The sequence below is a fragment of the Cebidichthys violaceus genome, unplaced genomic scaffold, assembly GCF_023349555.1.
Source record: "Cebidichthys violaceus isolate CVI_PGR_0920_01 unplaced genomic scaffold, fCebVio1.0.p SCAF_19, whole genome shotgun sequence".
NCBI classification, from domain to species: domain Eukaryota; kingdom Metazoa; phylum Chordata; class Actinopteri; order Perciformes; family Stichaeidae; genus Cebidichthys; species Cebidichthys violaceus.
The window spans coordinates 9,409,261-9,423,592 of NW_027176361.1; the positions used below are offsets into that span (position 1 = coordinate 9,409,261).

Here is a 14,332-nt window from a genome sequence, read left to right on the forward strand (position 1 = left end):
GTGACTATTTTAGTCTTTAGTCATCAGACAACATTGAACATTTCAGTCATCTAGTCAAGCCAAAATATCACTTAGTTTCTTTTCCCCCATGCTCTGTTGTTGAAACGTCTCTAATATTGCATGACGTTGGTGCCGCCTCGTCTTATTCACAGAAAAAAAGGTTGTCGACAAACATATTTAGTCTTAGCTTCCGTTAACTAAGTCAACTCTGGTTCAGCAGGAATTGAGATTTGTAGATTTAGCAAAAATAAATGCTTTCACACACAGATTTTCCAATGGGTAAATCAACTTGCATTGCTCTAAAATGCATCTTATTTTGTATGACCACCATTGACAGCATGTCAGGAACATGTCAATGCGTCAGTGTCAGACTCCCCATCAGCGGAGAACGTCCCAGTGGCGTCTGGTTGACTGTCCTATAAAAGACACACATTCACAGTCTGGAGAGCACATCTTATTGAGTCTGGTTTGAGAACACTGACACGTGTTTAATAAGTGATATAACAAACAAACCTGCATTAAATAAAAGAGGAATCATCTGATGTTAGCGTTGTGTGTACTTGGGCTGTGTGGATCATGCTCTGACCTGATAACTTTCAAAGTATTTTTAATTCATATTTCCTACTCAGGCAAAACACTTAGTTTACAGTAAGACCACATTGACTATTAAAGCATTTCAAATATGCTTGACAACTGTATAATGTCAATAAACAAACAAAAGAATATTAATCTGTTTCAACTAAGTTCTGACTTCAGGTAAAGAAACACCAGTCATCTAAATGTATAGTGTTCTTGACTAAGAGGCCTTAAATGACTGTTTTTACAGTAGTCGTGCAGCATTGGCCACTGAGCGAATGTGAGCCTGTGATTGATTTCCTGATTTATTTTGTGTTGCCTGTCTTTTCTATGCGCAGGCTGGTGATGTTGATCAGGTGTGGTTGCTTGGCTTCTGGGTTCTGCGACTGCTCCAGGATCTCCAGCACATCGTCACTCGACAGGAAGTAAAAACCTTGGGAAGATCTTCCTCTTGGACTCCAGGACATGTGCGGGGCCTCATGGATCGACTCCAGCTCGCCACTCGTCTCTGACAGCTTCTCAGGCCAGCCTGAAAGACAGGAGAGCGTTTGAAAGACTTTATTCAATTATGAATATTGTTTTGTTTTACACACACTTAAGTTGTCATTTTACTAGGTAAACCTGAACAGTTCAGTGTAATCCAAGACAGTTGCATCATTTCTTCAATACATTATTAGTACTACTGTTAAATGTTAACAAAAAGGGTTTTGCTGACAGTTTTTGAGGCTGCATAACACTGAGAGGTATTTCTAATATTCCTCCGTTAGTGTGCATGATCATTCTTTGATTGTATATGATATATGGTCAAATAGTTGCACATATAATTTGATCTTGTGAAATGACAATATATTTTCCTCTTGTCTCAGAATAAATAGTCTGAAGGTGGACATAATGCTTTGTTGGCTCTTTTTCTTAATCTGCTCTGTCCGTTTCCTCTAATTTTGTTTAAATCTTGGCAGACATCCCATTTGTCTCATGTTAGCTGCATTCATGCCAGCAGTCATTTGTAATTATGCTTCTGACATTTTCTGTTTAGTGTTCAGCTCTTTCTCATTTGTGGTTATTTTCTCAGAATAATGTGTTTGTACATTATACACATTTGAAAGGTTTCATTTTCTGTTCCTTTCACTCATCCTTCCTCTCCTCTACTCTTTCATTACAGTCTCCCTGCGTCTCTCCTTTATGTTTACTTTGGGCCAGTGGCTGACTGGCATTTTCCCTCCTCTGTTGAATCAGTGGCAATGGTTTTGAGCTGCTAATTAGACCGTGCCTGAGGTCTGACTCTATTCATTTTGATATGTAGCTGGATTCCTGCTGTCACTCGCTCTGCCGTGACGACAAAAACTCTGTCGCTCCCTTTTTTTCTGACATCTCCAACAAGGCTGTTCAGGAACATTTCCAGGCCTCCAGGAACATTTGCTCCCATGTCCTGTAATGTCCTCCAGACCCTTGATTATCAGACACAAAGAGTGACATTACATTATTTTCCTTTTCCACATGCTTAAAGAGACATTGTCATGATTATATTATCAATGACAAGAAATCTTACCTTGAGTTCTACAGCTCGCATGTATCAGAGATGGAGAACCTTTCAGTGTAATGACCTCACCTCACTCTGCACAGTTTTATCCAAGTCTTGTAATTTTTTTTTGAACGTTTCTTTTCATGTTACTCTACATTTTCTAATGTTTTTTTAAATTATTTTGTTGGAAGTATATCTTAGGACTGACATGGTAATATACTGTCTTACTGACATAAATACCACAGTCATGAGTACTAAAGCGACGTCTCGTGTGTGTGCTTCTCCTGCCTACAAAAGTATACAAAACTAGGCCATTTGTGAACTGTTGACATAGGAATAGAGAGATATCTGGGCAGGACAGATGTATCACTCTGAACGGGAGCATCATTAGCACACTGACTGACATGACCGACAGCCGGCACTGAGAGGAAGAGGGATGAAGGGTGAAGTGGAGAGGGAGCAGAATCTGTGCCAACTATCACCCTCTTGGTGTCTTCCTTATCAATCACAGCGACAGTGCTGTCTTTCGATGTCGGTAACTTGGTTATACTTCATATTAACTCGTGATGCACTGATGGGTCTGCCACCCATCAGTCTCGTATATTTGATGTTTTGCCGCTCAGATTTACACACGTGCCACATGATGGTTTTACACACAGCGGCACAGACAGTGTCACACCCAAACATCATGTTGTCGGTGTGGAAGTTCTTCAGTGGGAGTGAAGAAGACAAAAAGCTCACAATCTGTAACACCTGCAAGTCCAAAATAAGCCTTAAAAACATGTAGAAACAACTGTAACAGCAGAAGGTCCTGTAACTTGGTGCAGTTTTGGAGAAAATGTTATTAAATAGTCAGTGGTTTAAACCAAGAACAAGAACTGAATTTCAATTTTCCATGAAAGAACTGTTTGTGTAGGCTGTCAATTGTTGCTTTTGAAAATTGCAATAGATTCATCTCTAATACCATTCTACTTGCCGTTCTCTGAATACGTTTCTTTCTCATTATCCTGACCAATTACTTTATAACACAGGATGTATTTTGCTTCTTGTTCTTTTTGTTCTCTTAGTTCTTTTATGCAAAGGCATAAAAGGTACGACGGGGATGCTGGTTCTGAAAAAAGAGGGTTTTTCTGTGCATGCATTCAAACGTGGCACCACTTACCCAGATGGAGAGGACAGAATGCAGCAAAGGTCTCAGACACCCATGAAATGCAAACAAGACTGAGAGGAAGACCTTGGATAGAAGGCAGCAGAATCTTCATGGAGAGCAGACTGAACAAGCCACAGTAATAAGCTTCCGTTGCCGGACTTAGCGATGTGTTTAATGTCCGTCCATCAACGTCAAAGTAGTGAAACACATATGACAAACCAAGCATGCAGATCATTTATCCCATCTGGTATTAGTCTTCTGAATGAGGACTTTAAAGCATGAACTACCGTTTGAACTATTTGACTGGTGTTTTTTATTCTTGCTCCTGCCATGGCTTCTACATTGTAGCTACTGCAACACAACAGTTCCTAGATATACTGAAATAAGTGTTATATGATAAGTACATATGTGTAGATTCTTTGGTTTCAGTCAATACCTGTCTCGGTTCCTCAGGTCAGCACTGAGGGACGATCCGCTTGAGCCGGTTCGTCTTGTTTCTACTACGTTCCACTCCTTATCCTGCAAACAGACAAAGATCAGGTCCTCACTACTGTGTGATGTAGATGTGAGAGCAGCGGAGGGGTTTATTTTAGCGGAGCTGCACCTTTTGTGATGTTTGTGCAGCACGAGGGGGAGGCCATAGATTTAGCTGTCACAGTGAAATGCACTTGAGGCAGACTGTGTGGATCTAAAGCTAAGTATACCTAATGATGTCCACTAAGAGTCTTCTAAGTTTGTATCCATTATAAACACAATATGTCATTCAGTGTTCTTTCTACTGACACCATGAATAATGTCCAGCCTCTACATTGTTCAGAACCGATTCGATGTGTTGTTTTGACATTTAGGTACAATCTAAACTGACACAGGTAATATATCATAGCTAGACCGTGACTGTCATACTGCAGCTATTTGATGAAACTCAGAGGGGGAGAACTGACCTTCAGTTGTCTCTGGAGTTTGTTTGAACATGTCCTGGGCTCTCAGTCATCTGCTGCCTGGCAAACTGACGAACCTTCCAGATGTTGGATTTCCAGTCCTGTGTGATCTCCCAGTCCTGCACACAACATACACACAAACAAACAAAAAGTTCAACCATTAAATGTGTCTTGAATTACTGTTACAAGACTAACATTTGCACCAAAAAAACATGTCCTGTCAATTCTCTGATATTATACACTATCAAGTACTTGCTTCAATTAGGACTATGGGCCAAGTGCTGTGCCAGACCCTCTCCAGCCTCTGGATGCTTCTGGAAGGGAGCTTGCACCAAAAGTGTGTTTGCACAAATCAATCAACATGTTGGTCTTGATTACATGAGATGCATTTGTGTTAATAAACTCTATTTTGTCGATCTCTGTATCAAGCGATCACATCTTTCTGCTGTCTTCCAAACTAAACTTCATAATAGCTGTCCTGAGTCGCCATCCAGTGGCAAAATGACTAAAGTGCTGCAGGGACACGAGGAAAGATTTGACCATAATTGCACATTTCATAAAGGCCAATGCAATGCAACTCTTTACTCGCAGCACTGAACCATTATTTTATGCAGTTACATATGATCTGTCTAAATTCAAAATGAATATGTAGCTGATTTATACGTATAAATAACATAAGATCACTTCCTTCAGGACTATGAGTTTATCATACCATCAATGTGCAATCCAGAATCTGCTAGAATCTGCTGTTTGAACAGAATAGCAGAAAGCAGTCAGTCTCCTTTCGCAGTCCAAAAAAAACATGAAACACTATTCCCTGTACATGCAGACAGCCCATGGGCAAGGCATGACAGATAGACTCATCACTGATCTCTGCCCATCAAACGGCCTTTCTAAATGATTGCACAGCCTCCTCTTATGCTCGCATCCAATAGGAGCCTATACTAACGTCCACAATAAAACAGACGATCCAGTTGCTCTAGTTTAGTGCATGATGACCTCAAAATATTGTTGGTAGTAAACATTTCCATGAGAGGAACGGTCCAACGCAATCAGAACCAACAGTCCATGGAAACTACGCGCTTCTTCTTCTGTTGAAGACTCTGTACGTCTGACCCTATCGTGACCTTTCCTCTCCCTCCCTCTTGATTTTTTGTATCTCTCCCCCTATTGCAGCTATTTATTTTTGGACGTTAACTTCATAGTCAGTGGCAAACATTTTGTACCATTTAATAGAAGAACTGGACCCCAGGATTTACCCATTATGACTAAAAGTAAAGAAAGTAGGAACTCTAAATCAAAAGTCGTTCTTTGAAGACGTCTGGTAATCGTGTCATGTCTCTGTCACGCTCACCCTTCAAGGGGTGATTGTCAGGGGAACACCAACATGAGACATCCACAAGCTGAACGCCTCCTCGAACTAACGGCTAGAACCTATGCAGATCTGTATCCCTCTGGCATTCGTCTGAAGCATATTAGCCACAAAACATACAGCATTTTTTGTACTAGGATACACAAACAGTATTGTTCACTTAGAGTATTAGACATGAAAGTGAATTATTATTCCATTAAAATAACTCTTAAGATGTTTCAACACCACATGAACAATCTAGTTTGTTTCAGCTGAAGCTTTTATCCATAAAAAATTAAAATATTTGAATTCAACATGTTGCTGTGAGTGCCCCCCTCTTTCCCCACCCAACAGAGACCACCAGTGTGGACAGACACACACACACACACACAGGTCTGATAAAGAGGCTCTTAAACCCTGAGGAAGTTCGTGTTCGGTCTTTCAGGGAGACAATTCTTACGTCTGAATACAACCTTGAGCTCAGCCCCCCCCCCCTCTGGTTCCCGTCTCTCATTACTGGACCATTCTTCTTCCCGGCTCACTTTCTCCAGGGTCCTTCTCTTGTTTTTCTCTCCCTCCCTTTTCAGGAGTCCTTTCCAGTGGAGAAGTCCGGGCCTTCTCTCTCTCACAACGCTGACCGACTCCAAACGTCTTGTGTGTGAAGCTTCATTAGAATTCATTTGTTTGAATAGGTTCATTTCTCCTTCAGGCGCTGCCTCCCTCTGTCCTCTTTTTCAGCTTGGGGGAAATTCACATTAGCATAAAAGTATCCTTTACCTCACCTTGATTAACTACGTTGTGTGTATGTTGTTCATTTAGGTATCTGTGTCAAATCAAGGTTGGGTGTAATTCTCAGCAAATACAAATATTTGAAATTAATAGTAATTGAATTGTTCAGGCTGAACCCAAATGGTCAATGATGCTGGACACACACTCGCACACACACATACAGCAGAGCCTTGAGAAGAAACCTGATACAAAATGGCCGGAGACAGAGAGGCAGGCAGACCAAAATTAAAGCCATGAGTCTGTGAGCTCAGAACTAATGACAGGCTGCCATGCCGAGGAGGGGCGGAGAAGAGAGGGATGGATGAGGACAGAGAGTCTATGAGGGGCTGTTGTTGCTGCTTACACCAGATGAGTCTTAAGATACACGGCATCACTTCGTAAAATAGGAAACGTTGGGGGAGGTCGATGAGAGCCACAAATAGAAAGACATTTTAAAAACAGAAACAGAGAGTTGTTTAGTCTAGTGGTCAGTAGAACTGAATAGAGAAGCTCAGCTGGAGGCAGCAGCCCTAATAGCTGTCCAATATTGCTATAAAAGGAAACACACACACACACACACACACACACACACACACACACACACACACACACACACACACACACACAGTAGTAATAAGCCACTGGCTACAGCACAATGAGCTCAGGGTCTTTTTAGGGAAGTGGAGCAGACCTTGGAAGGTTTACTTTGCTTATTACACTACGATTAGTCCACAGACGGTGGCTTTGTTCAGCCACTGAGGGCCAAGGTATGCTCCACCTGATGAACAGCTACTCACAAATACACACGTGCACAGACACACACACACGCATCTGCATACTGGCTTTCATGCACAGCAGCCCATAATGAGGACCGAAGCAAACGCTTGAAGAAAAACACAAACTGCCCTGAATGACCCCTGCAAGGTGGACACACACATTCACACACACACACACACACACACACACACACAGAATCTTGTGTAGCCCCTTGACCCAGGCTGACAGCACCCTGTGTTCTCTCCCCACTGTAAAGAGAGGTCCGGTGATAATGAAGCCAGAATGGAGAGTTCAGACAGAATTACTGCTGGAATGCTGCCAGAGCCTCATCACTGTATGTGTGTGTGTGTGTGTGTGTGTGTGTGTGTGTGTGTGTGTGTGTGTGCGTGCGTGTGTGTGTGGGTGTTGGACAGAAGAGAACAATAAGTGTGTGTCCGCTCAGCCAGGCAGAGTGATGGATAAATACACCTTTAATAACAGACCAGTGAGTCAGTACAGAGACGGGCCTGCAGCTGTTTGACTGGCTGAAGGGAGCAGAACAGATCAGTGTTGATCAGATCACAATCACAGAGATCAGTCCTGAATATCTAGGATTACCATACTGTAAAAGTCAATGCTAAATGGCGGCATACTGGTGGAAAATGTTTGTATTTAAATTTTAAATTATCAGGTGTTGAAAATGAGTAGAAACGTGTGCAGACCATAGACTGTAGGCGTAAGTGAAGCTGTAGCTGTTTTTCTACCACCTTAGAAACATTGTTTCTTTATATTTTACTCCTGACTCAGCGTTAGCTTTTTGTATTGTTTTATTCAAGACTACTCATTCTCCAAAGAGCAGCTGTCTCGATATTATTGATCCAAGCACCTCTTCATTCTAGTCTGTGTCTGCCCACTTTACAGAGAGACAAAAAAAAAAGGAAGGCAGCAAACAGAGAACTAGCATCAGTATGAGAAGCTAAGAATCACACGTCGTGATGAGGAAACGAATGAATTAAAATTAATTGTTTGAGGAATATGTCCATCATAGAAAGAGAATAGACTTCTATTTCTAAGGTGTTCTGTGTGAGTGTGTGTTTGTAGTGAGGGCATGGCACCTTCTCCCACAGTGTTGATACACAGGCTTCATAGGATGCAGTGAAAGGGCTCCTCCAGACTGGGTGGCATCACCACTAAGTCTGCATTCACTTTTTCCAGCTCCAGCAGGGACGAACTAACACACACACAAACACACAGTGTGAGCTTTTAATCTGTCATCTTAATCCCCGTTTATAGTGGGAATTTGGCAGCCACCATGTCTAATCTGGATCTGCCGGCATTGAGCAATGATTCATAAATGTTTTTCGGAATAAAGGGAAAAGTTCAAGCTCAAGATGTGAATGTGTCTCAGAGACATCCAATATTATTCCACATTTCCTGGATTATTAATGCTGATTACTTGTATTTATGTGAACAGACCTTTGAGTATTCATTTTGATCTCACTCTTACCTGGATACACAAATATATGTTTGCAAAGATCTAATTTGAAATTTGCCACTGCTTTGTCATCACCCCATTTATAAAAGACAAAAGCCCCGGCTTTAACACACACAGGTAAGAGATAGTATTCCCTAGTGGAACACAGACACCGATGGACATTTAAATTCAGTCTTACGCAGACACACACACACACACACACACACACACACACACACACACACACACTTGTAGCGGTTAGAAAGAGCAGGTAAAAAGTAGAAAGTCTGACCGTGTGCATGTGTAACGCGCTCCAGGTAAAGAACCCCTTCACGGTTCTCTACATCCTCCTTGGAGAAAGAAGAATTTGTGGATGAATATATTTATCTAGATATCTTTTCACCTGGATGACAGAGAATCTTAAAATCTGATATTATTAATTTTGAAAAAAATAAATAGCACAATACAGTAGAATGAAAGTTCAAATGAATAACTAGTTGTCATAGTTCCATCCAAATATTATGCAGCCCATTATGAGGTGGTTTGGGAGTTATTCATATGGCTTCACACCTTAATGATGCCGTGACCGCATGAATAAAACATCCTGACGCCCTCAATGCATCTGGCTTTTTGTAAATAAGAAATAGCTTTTTAATCTGCCTCGGCCTTTAATATTTGTAGAGTGGTTGGTTAGAACTAAAGTGAGGGGACACTGGTGCCTGTGTGCATTCCTGATTAAATAATAAAGACAAAAAAAGCAATGACTAAGTGTTCCTGTCAGGGTTCATCAGGGTGCCACTGTGTCTGCACTTCCCAGGCTGTAGTACTCTGATAGTCCACTTGGTGGTGCTGGCGCTTTGCGACCATGAGGACCTTCGGCAGGGAGTTGAAGTAAATGGCCTCTGTCAGCTGTTGTGCAGCCGCAGTGCGCTTCCGCAAATTTTATTTTCTTTACATCAGTGGACTGTATGCATTTGGACACAAATACATGTATGTATTTAAATTAAAGCAGCGCACATTTTAAATGCAGCACCTTTATACTGGGTATTTATATTTTAGCATAGTTTGAGTTTGAAGGAACAGCTCATAATTCCTTCTGTCTGCACATATTTCCTCACTTGAACAGGGGCTCATTTAATCGACAAATAGCATTATGCCCATGTGTGCGTCTGTGTGTGTTACAGTGCGTCACCTGGAGAAGGGCTGGTGAGCGGCGGCCTCACAGAAGTAGTCATTGATGTGTGTGGTTAGAAGACGTCCGTCCCAGTCATCGGTTACATGGCCTCCATAGTTGACCCCAGCAATGAGGTACTTCGGTGCATCCCAGCAATCTCCTCAAACTCATCCAGGTACAGACTGAGCACACGCTCTCTCAGCTGGGGGGGTTTGCATCAAGACGATGATCTGAACAGACCGACTTGGAAATGAAAGACACAGACCAAGGGCACGTAAGAACTCTCTGCTGGAGGAAGCAGACAGAAACAGGACAGATAGAACGGAGAGGAAGACATTTTCACAAAGTAGTCGTGAGTAGGACTTAGTCTCACACATTTGAACTAGATTGTCATTATCCATTAGTCTAACTCACTGTGGGTATAAAACAGCCTTTCAGCTTGAGCTGAATCTTTACGGCGTTTTGGAGCAGATTACCGACAAAGAAAGCATCACCGCACATGAATTCCAATCAATCATCACTACCACAGCCACATCATAGCCATTGGCACTCAATCATTAAGCAGTCCATCCAACATCTTTGCCGTGCTGATGGGAGTCCATCTGACGGCAGATGTGCCAATAACTCCCACTGTTTGACGGTTTCCTTCAGAATCGTGAAGACAATGTTCCACACCAGCTGCGGAAATGTCTTTCTCTTTCAGTAGTCATGTCCATTCATGTTGGCTTCCACACCCTAAATGTACGTTTAGATTAAAATGTTCATATGTTCAAGTGGCTCAAGAAAAGAAAAAGACATGTAGCTATAATGGTCTGTGGACACTTGATGTCCACTGGTGAATAGCTGAAGTCTGAGTCGGGCTTTTGCACCTTTAGCCGATACACCAGCTTGTCCAACTCCGGCATCCAGGAGAGAGAGAGAGACAGGTGACTGGTCTAAGTATGGACAGCTCCTAGCGTTGAAATGACATCTAACATACACATAGCAGATGAAGAGCAGATTAAAGACACAGACAGGGATCGTCAAACCTCAGGTACAAGAGGAGCAATGTGGAGCCGTGGACCGGCTCTTTACTCTTGCAGGTCTGTTGGAGGGGTCATGTGAGTTTGTCGACATGGGGCATTTGAGGACATGGGGCATTTGAGGCCACGTTTTTTTTTTTTGCAGGAAAACGGTGGATTGCACCCTCCGTGTTGGGAGAGAGTCACTCTCTATTGACCAAAAAAGTCTCCTTCATGGGGTGTCTAGGCTTAGCCTTAGAGGTTTTCCGGGCAAGTCCAACTGGTAAGAGGCCCCATGGTAGAGCCAGAAAACACTGGAGGGATTCAATTTCTCTGCAGGCCTGGAAACGCCTTGGGGCTCCACAGGAAGAGCTGGAAAGCGTTGCTGAAGAGAGGGACGTCTAGATTACCCTCTTAAGCCTGCAGCCCCCGTGATCTGGCCCGAGATAAGTGGATAGTAAATGGATGGATGAACAGGGAACATGGGGAGCAAGAGAGATGTACAACAACAAAGGTCCCTAACCAGGTTCAACCCGGGCTGCAGCTTTGATAAGGCACGTGTCTGAACGATTACGCCGGCCTATTTTCTTGCACATTTTTCAGTAATAGTCGTAGTAAGTGCTGGCTTCCAAGCTTAATGAGAGACCTAATGAATCAATCAAGTGCATAATGAACAGTATATTAGTGTGAGTGTAGAGGTCTAAACAGGCCTACGCACATGTCAAGACTTGTTTGATAAATACATTTTCTTTCAAGCAAAACAATTTAAAGAATTAAAAAACAGCGAGGAACTGGTTCTTGGCTGGTTCTGTCCAGACATTTGTGTCTTATGTGTGGTTTTAGTAGAATGACAGAATAAATAGAAGCTTGTTTTATTAAATCATAAAACAATATATTTAGAGATTACAAAACTGTATATAAGAAGTGGACGTAGTCACTGTGATGTCACCGCTTTGGTTTGTGTACTATGGTTTCAGAAGTAACGCAAGAAGGTGGAGCTACAACCAAACGCTAAACAATTTTTAGGCGACGAAAGAGTTAGTGAACTGAAAACACACTGATGGGGATTAAGTTGTAAAACGAAAACACGATCCCCTGCTTTATGGTCTATCTGACTCTAAATGAGACTGTAATTTACTAAATGAACATCATGCTGTATTGAAGAAGACTTGAAACTAGAGATTGAGACAATAAGAGTCATGTTCTAAAAGACTTGCATACAACCAGAGTAGTCTCCACCTGATGGTCATTAGAAAGAATGCAAGTTTAAGGAACTTCAGCAGGGACTTCACTTTTCACAACAAGAGATTGCTGCCTGTACAAAACACAAAGATTAACAGTAAGCGATGATTGATTGTATTTTTGATTTGATTGATTACTATTATATATGTTCGTAGCTATGAAGTTGGCAGTCGATTGTTTGCCATTTGAACACAGCCCGTTATGACTGTTACGCATCGAAGGCAAAGCAGAGGCAGGACATGGAAGGGTGAAAATGAATCAAAGGAAAGACAATAAAAATTGACTTCCCCAAACAAACAAATTGCTTGATGTATAACAGTGACATTTCCCTAGCTGCAGAGAGGCGTGTCTGAAAGGCAACAAACCATAGAAACTGACAGTCAGGCCTCCGCCAGTATAATAAATAGCTGCAAATCACGCTGATGAGCATGAGGGAGCAGGGAAACAGTGGGTCGATACGGTGAGTGAAAGATTCATCTGAATAAACCAAATCAATCAAATATTCATAAAGTATTTGGTGCACTTTGTCAAACGCAAATGACACCGGAGCCTAAAAAGAAACACTCGTGGGAGAAGAAACCCTGCGACGCAACAAAACAAATCAGAGACAGAAGAGCGGGCCGGACAACAAAGCAACGATGCGGTTGTGTCGATGTCGACGCCCTCCTCCATCATGCTCTTAGTCTCGCCGATGCTCCTGTAGGCTCCACCCAGCTGCATAGACACAGAGCAAAGATCAGAGGAGTCTTGCTGGTGGATTCTTCCACAACCTGGGGATAGGAGAGGGAGCAGAGTCAGCAAAGACCGAAAAAGAAAGAGCGAATAGATGAGCCAACAAGGTGTAACTCACCTGACTCCTAATGGTAACCCCCTGATGGGATTGAGTTTTCTACCAGAATTAGACAAACCGATGCAGGAAACAGTTTTATTTCAAAGTTGACACAGTTCTCCACCATTGCGGCACCGCTCCAGTCTCTGGTGGCCCTTTTTAGCCATCAAATAGCGGCTTACGGTGGAATGTGGGTGGGCTCAGTCAGACAGCCGGAAAACACAGAGAGAGAGGCAGCGACATGGGTAGAGAAGAAGAACAAGACAGAAGAAGAAGCGACAGGGATAGATGGGATAACAGCTGACACTCACAGCTTGTAGAGCAGTAGGGAGCGGGCGGCTCCACTACGGGATAACAATATGCAGTTCTGATGCAGACGGCTCATTACAGCTGTTCTCCCAATCACCGAAAAGAAGGAGCAAACTGGTGGAATTCAGAGGTGATGGAGGGCAGTTGGGCAATAGGAGGGGAAAATGGACGGATTAGGTAACGCAAAGCAAGAGAGGGAGTGTGAGAAACAACAGCGAGGAAACTAAGTGTAAAAGGCAGACAATACATAATTAAAGGAGGGTATGGAGGAAAAAGAAATAGGTAAGAAAGTTTGGCTTATTGTGTTAAGAATATGTACAGTGAAACTTTCATCAAACTCACTGACTTAGTAGGAGTCATGAATCATGACCCCCACATCATTAACTGAGCTAGATAAACACTAGACTCTACTCTAAGCTGAGGGGAGACGAAATCTTGGCAGCAGCAAAATCCTCCTGTGATCACATTAATATTGAGCTCAACTTTGTCAAATCTAATTCCCACTGATGGAATAAAGCAACGGAAGTGAGTGACAGATATCCACAAACCCACACACTCTCTTGCTCTCTTCTCCCTTCAGTCAAGCAGCCGTGAATAGATCATCAGTTGTCAGGAAAAGCTTAAGAGAATACAACGTCACCAGGGTATAACACGCACACGCACACGCACGCACGCACACACACACACACACACACACACACACACACACACAAGGGGGTGTTTTCTTAATCAAATACAGAAAGTATACAGCTGTTCTCAATTGTCAAGCAAAACCTTGAAACTTTTCAGTACACAGCAGGAAACGCATGATGAAGACACCAACACACACCTGCTCTAACACCTGCTTTACTTCCAGTTTTATTGTTGCTGGTGGGAAGAATATTCTCGCTGCAGCAGTAAAACAATAAAAACCCTCCAACAAAACATACAAACCCGGCTGTGAAACAAAGTTTCTCAGGGGTGCCGTTGGTGGGATGTGGAAGTCGTGCAGCTCTATTATGTCCCGGCTCATCAAGCCGTCCCAACAATCCTGCCAAATTCAGTCGACCAATGAAGATACCAAACAAAAGAATGCATCAGTCATAACATAGGCACATTTCCCAAAATAAGTCTTGTCAATTGAGAAATAAAAAAAAGAAAGTTAGGGAAAAAAAAAAAATCCTCTATTGGTTATCTATGACTTACTTTAGAAGAAGATCGAGTGACTGAAGAGTCCGCCTTTGAAGGGAAGCATAACTTCGA

At 42.4% G+C, this 14,332-nt stretch overlaps 1 long non-coding RNA gene across 2 annotated transcripts; it reads right to left on the reverse strand.

Moving 5' to 3' along the window:
• Positions 1-365: 365 nt before the first annotated feature.
• LOC137874686 (uncharacterized) lies at positions 366-13,607 on the reverse strand. 2 transcript variants are annotated; one of them, XR_011103333.1, is made up of 6 exons: positions 9,728-13,607; positions 8,828-8,885; positions 8,177-8,292; positions 4,190-4,305; positions 3,685-3,767; positions 366-1,105 (listed from the first exon to the last, which is right to left on the reverse strand). It is a non-coding gene; the product is annotated as an uncharacterized lncRNA (long non-coding RNA). The 2 variants fall into 2 exon arrangements; XR_011103334.1 differs by lacking the exon at positions 8,177-8,292.
• Between the last annotated feature and the right edge of the window lie 725 nt (positions 13,608-14,332).